Source organism: Schistocerca americana, chromosome X, assembly GCF_021461395.2.
Source record: "Schistocerca americana isolate TAMUIC-IGC-003095 chromosome X, iqSchAmer2.1, whole genome shotgun sequence".
In the NCBI taxonomy this organism is placed as follows: Eukaryota; Metazoa; Arthropoda; class Insecta; order Orthoptera; family Acrididae; genus Schistocerca; species Schistocerca americana.
Window position 1 is genome coordinate 254244087 of NC_060130.1, and position 6164 is coordinate 254250250.

The window sequence follows — 6164 nt, forward strand, 5'->3', positions numbered from 1 at the left end:
GTCTTGTGAAATGAGAGCATCCTTCAGATGGGGACATGAAGCTCGGTTGCACCCTTGGTGCCATTCCAGAGGATTAGGCTATTTGTGGGTATAGGGTTGTATCTACCATCATCATCATCATCATCATCATCATCATCCAGCACATATATGGCACCATACAACACACACACACACACACACACACACACACACACACTACAGTCACCTTCACTTAACGGTTACGCTTAACTACACACAAGGCTCACGTTTTAAGGTGCCTATAGGTGCAAAGGATAGAAAACATCTCTCCCATTCAGATTGCTGGTCCTAACCTTCGGTGTCTCCTAGCCAGTCATGCTACATGACTTTACTCTACTTTACCAGAGTAATGATCAGGGAACAAATGTAGCGCGCGCTCGCTCGCACACTGCTGCTCATCAAATCTGGAACACCATGAAGGTGGCATGCAACAAAAGTCACTCTGTCACTAAGTCTGTTACGTACTCGGAGATTCAAATGATTAGGTTTTCTGTCAAAGGCATAAAGTGGCTTCGAGGAACGCCATCCACAGTGAGTATAGAACAGGATCTTACGCACCGGGTAACTCATTTAGAATGTTGGTTGTTTGTCAGATGATCGCGTTACGCATCATGGAAGAAGTAGAAGCATCTACTAGCACCTATCGGGATTCGACAGTGGCAGGATCGAGATTGGTTTATCGTTTAGTGGAGCGCAGTGTTGCTGTTTGCTTGGGACTGGATCCAATTGCTCTCGTGCGAAAATGAACTCGACGGTTTCAGGACGGTTCTGCCACGAACTGAATTGTGAATGCAGAGTAAATGTAGACGTAGGACTTTACTCAACACCATACAGGATCTTAAGGTCTCACGTGACTAGTGCCCGAAAGGATAGAAACATTTCTCGCTCAGCCGTGAAGCATCAGACAAATATGTAACGTACCGTGAGTCAGGAAATGGGTTTGTCTGCAGCAAAAAAGAATCCACAAAGAGAGTGAGGTGATATTCGGAACACCACAGACTGCACGGTCGCAACTTTTACGGCAGACGCTACAGTAGAGAGAAGCGAGTCGGCAACACTGGATACAGGAATGAAACCATATCGTCTTTCCAAATCAGTCCTCGCTCACTGTACAGCATCGCAATCGATGCATGCGTGTGGCGAGCCAACGAAAGTTACCAAATCGAATGCGATAGCGTCTCACGTAGCGTACCGGTTCACATAGCCAGTAATCTCGATAGCGTCCGCCCCTGGTAGCTGAGTGGTAAGCCGGCACGGTAGCTCATCGTGTTCGGTCAGAAGGCTAGCTGCCCTCTGTAATTAAAAAACTGAGTTAATGGATCAACAACGAACTGAAACTGGTGTCTTTCGACGTCCGCCCAGAGCAAATACAACGAACGAAAACGAACAAAATGAGATTAAAAAAAAAAAAAAAAAAAAAAAAAAAAAAAAAAAGTGGTCAGCGCGATGGGATGTCATACCTAACGACCCGGGTTCGATTCCCGGCGAGGTCGGATATTTTTTCCGCTCAGGGACTGAGCGTTGTGTTGTCCTTATGATCGTTTCATCCCTATCGACACGCAAGTCGCCGAAGTAGCGTCCACTCGAAAGACTTGCCCCAGGCGAACGGTCTACCCGACGGGAGGCCCTAGCCACACGGCATTTCCATCTCGACAGCAAGTGTTCCATTTCTGACGTTTTAAGACCGATCGTTGTGTTCTACTGTATATTCAAGGCCTCCGTGACCCGTACGGTTCTAGCGCTGCAGTCCGGAACCGCGGGGCTGCTACGGTCGCAGGTTCGAATCCTGCCTCGGGCATGGATGTGTGTAATGTCCTTAGGTTAGTTAGGTTTAAGTTGTTCTAAGTTCTAGGGGACTGATGACCTAAGATGTTAAGTCCCATAGTGCTCAGAGCCATTTGAACCATTTGAGCCTCCGTGACGTTTATTTTCACCAACAGAACTTTGGACTACTGGGTGCCACTTGCGTTCTCACCTTCCACGATATTAACGGAGTTCGACTGTTACCAGCGTGTCCACCAGATCTCTCGCCCACTGAAAACATCTGGTTATCAAATACCGAGAGACTGGAAGACCACGAGTCTCCAACCAGTATGACTAATGAACTGTGTCAAAGAGCTCAAGCAGTATGGAAAGAAGTACCCACATCTAAGAGAATGTTTTGTGTCTGTGGCCAAGCTAACTTGGTAAGTCTTAAGTCATTCATGATGGTTTCACTTGGTAAACAGTGAAAATAAGAAAAAAACACGTGACACCTGACCGACCTCCATGTCATCCTCAGTCACTCATCATCGGATACTGTATGGGGTGGGGGGGGGGGGGGGGCATGGGATCAGCACACCACGCTCCCAGCGTGTCGACAGGTCGACGTTGAAGAAGCTAACTCTGCGTTACGTAATTCCTCAATAGGCATCACGAAGCAGAATGCATCCCGCTCCAGCCCTCTCACCAAGGAAAAAACCCCTGGCAGTCCCAGAAACCGAACCCGGCTCCCCTGCATGATGGTCTGTCGCGTTGACCTTTCAGCTACGGAGGCTGAATAGTGAACAATGACACTCTATAATAAATTTCTTTTAATATGTCCGGCATCTGTCTATATTTTTGTTTTCCTTATTGAAGCAACAAGTGTTTCAAAACGGCATTCTATTTTTAGGTTTTTCACATTCAATTGAAGATCTCCATCATGATCTGTTGACATAATTTTTGTATCCCACCTGGATAGGCGGCGCGTGGGTCTGGTCCTGTGAACTACTTCTGTAATATAGGCCGAGAGTGAAGGAAGCGAGTAGGAGCAGTAGAGGTGAAGCACTTCGGTACTGCATGTAACTTTAACGCTTCTAATAGAGTCAAAAACTCAAGTAAATATCAAATTCATACCTAACTTTGGCTAGGATCAGCGTGTAGGTGTGAAGCCGTAGCCAATGTCTAATCCTGTGAAGTTAGGATGAATGTTCTGTATAATCTCAAAGCTAACAAATACTCGTTGCTGTCCAAATTTTAACTGAACGTAACTAATACAAAGTCTCAATAGCAAGCTAGCCCACTTTGTAGTACGAGCGATACTTCCCGGCCGTCTGCTCTTGATGAAATGGGCTGAAATCAAGACGGCACTCCCTAAGCGCCACAGCGTCGGCCAGAGGGCGCTGTGGTCGGCGTAGTTAGCCTTCTCTCGTAGTGCCAACTTACGAAAGCGTGCACCTACATTCAGGCATCGTAACTATCGATGCCACAATAATAGCATGTGTATTTACCAAAATCTGTTTCTTTGCTTGTACGTAATGAATTTCCTTTACATTTTCTCATCTTCGGAACTCACGTGACATCGCAACAAACTTTGTTAGGACACTTATCGTAGAACGATATTCTCGAATTGGATAACCGAGCGAGGTGGCGCAGTGGTTAGCGCACTGGACTCGCATTCGGGAGGATGACGGTTCAATCCCGTCTCCGGCCATCCTGATTTAGGTTTTCCGTGATTTCCCTAAATCGCTTCAGGCAAATGCCAGGATGGTTCCTTTGAAAGGGCACGGCCGATTTCCTTCCCCATCCTTCCCTCACCCGAGCTTGCGCTCCGTCTCTAATGACCTCGTTGTCGACGGGACGTTAAACACTAATCTCCTCCTCCTCCTCGAATTGGATAAACAATCGCCTTATAGTTGATCATCTTAACAGACGGACTACAGTTTAACAGAATCTCCCCCACACGTTTCCCTACCTTTTCATAATGCTTTGTAGTATTACTCTAACATATTTAAACTATATAACATGCACCTCAAGTCTACAATTTACGTTGATTATGTTGTTTTATGCTTTAAGACGCGTCTAGTGATCTAAATAGGAAGTGATTATAATAATGATGAACCACATCATTGGAACTACTGCTCATCGTGAAACAGAATGGCGTCTGGTGGCATAGCAGACAGGTCTGACGGTAAGGCAAGTACACTGGTGTGCAAAATTTGAGACGAAAGTTTTCACCTTATGTGTCGTTGTCTGGTAAAATAGCTCGACGCAGCTTGGAATATACGTAGAAAGAACTGCTACAGAATAGTACAGAAGGCATCTGCAAGAAATACCGAATTAGAAGAACAGGATAGAGACTTTCGTTCGAAGACAGTAATCACACTGAAGTCACCGCGATTCATGGCGGTCGCCTGGACATTACATCACCACGGATGCCAATAGGTGCTCTGCAAGGTGCTGTCATGCCAACCACAAGGTTGGTAATGACATGGCTTTGCCACAGCCTGGGGGATGTTTCCAGAACGAAATTTTCAGTCTGTAGCGGAGTGTGCGCTGATATGATAATCTGCCAGGAAGTTTCATAAAAAATGGTTGAAATGGCTCTGAGCACTATGGGACTTAACTGCTGAGGTCAACAGTCCCCTAGAACTTAGAACTACTTAAACCTAACTCACCTAAGGACATCACACACATCCATAACCGAGGCAGGATTCGAACCTGCGACCGTAGTCGCCGCGCGGTTCCAGACTGAAGCGCCTAGAACCACTCGGCCACTCCGGCCGGCGAAGTGTCATATCAGTGCACACTCCGCTGCAGTGAACAATACATTAGTGACTCTGACGCTGTTTGTTGTTCTGACGTTACTTTTGTTTCTGTTGAACATTTCCCGTTCTGTACAATGTACTTCGTTATATCTGTTAAAATATTTTGCGATGTATCTAAGAAGATGCTCTGGATGATGGTACCTTGGTTACCTGTCGAAAATGTGGCACAGTATTAAAGGACTTCCGGATATGTAGGTCAACGGAATCTATCTGCCCACATGCATCTACTGTTTGGGCGATATCGCCTGCGAAAAAACACCGAGCTTTGTTTGGCACGGATCATGTTTCTTGAACCGATGCTGGGTCATTCTAACTAGCTGCGTTTCCTCGTCTGATATCGTAATGTCTGAGATTACTACATGCTCTGGGATTCTGTAACAGACTGACTGTTGAGTTACACTTCTGTAATTCATTGCATTCGTCCTTTTACACTTTTATAAAGAGAAGTAATCTGGTGTCTTCTTCAGTAGGACTATACGTTGCGTAAAGATTTATGCCTGTGTAAACTAGGAGAGTGTAGTAGGATTCTCTTACAAGGAGACCTTACGAACTACCCCTCACTGATTTGATTCATATTGACAGTGCGTGTAGGACACGACCGACACGATTAGAACTTTAACATATGTAAACAGGAAGATGCAACCCGCAACCGTTTTTCAGAATATCGGGTTTGAAGATTATAGACGTGCTCATGTTCTACTCTTCGTAAGGCGGCTAGTGATCACAGAGACAGCAGCCGAGCAAGTAAGCACTTGGTTTCATTAGTGCGAGGTCTCTCGATCGAATTTCGGTTCTGCTTTTTTTTCATTCCCATGTAATTCCAGCAACAGTTTCATTATGGCCGTGCAAAGTATTAATATTTAATAATTCATTTACTATTTTCCTAATCTTTAACATGAAAACAGGAGATTTTTTCCTTAAAGGTATAGGAAATGAAGAAAGGATACACAAGAACAATCGGTCAAATCAGTGGAGTCATTTTACTTATATTATTCTGTCTACATTTGTGACAAGTGAAATTTTGATGGCGATCCCGTTTGTAGCTCGTTCAGAGCATCATGTCGGCAAAATAAACATAAGCCTCTCATGGCTTGGACGTTCCAGATGGAAGGCAGGTCATGAAAGGCGCCCCATAGAAAATGTAGAAGGAACTGCTGGAATCTGGAGTTCTGAACAAGTGTGCAGTGTCGATTATTAAGTACGTTCGATAACCCAAAACCGATTTCTCGTCGTGGCCAAAAAGATAGCGGACCGTATGGCCGCGTATCCAATTCACAGTTATAGTTTCTGTTGCAGGGTAAAGCATCACGTGCGGGAGTAAAAGAGTCTGGAAACTGATCTGAGCAGGTGTCTGTAGGGTAAGGAGGGCCAGGATAAGCTGTGCGAGCCTCCAGACGTCAGGGGACGGACCACATGAGACTCGGTGGGCGCCTGTGTCCTCCACACCACAGTGAATGCATATTGGTATGTCAGGGAGACGGATACGGTACAAACTAAATTGGTTGACCGGTTTGCCGTTGGCGGTGGCATGCCAGGAAGATTGGACGCTGATGTCGAGAAAGCCTGCATGCACCGCCT

General features: G+C 45.7%; 1 non-coding gene across 1 annotated transcript; it reads left to right on the forward strand.

Moving 5' to 3' along the window:
- Positions 1-3399: 3399 nt before the first annotated feature.
- On the forward strand, positions 3400-3472 carry Trnaa-cgc. Its single transcript has one exon. It is a non-coding gene; the product is annotated as a tRNA-Ala (tRNA).
- The last annotated feature ends 2692 nt before the right edge of the window (positions 3473-6164 follow it).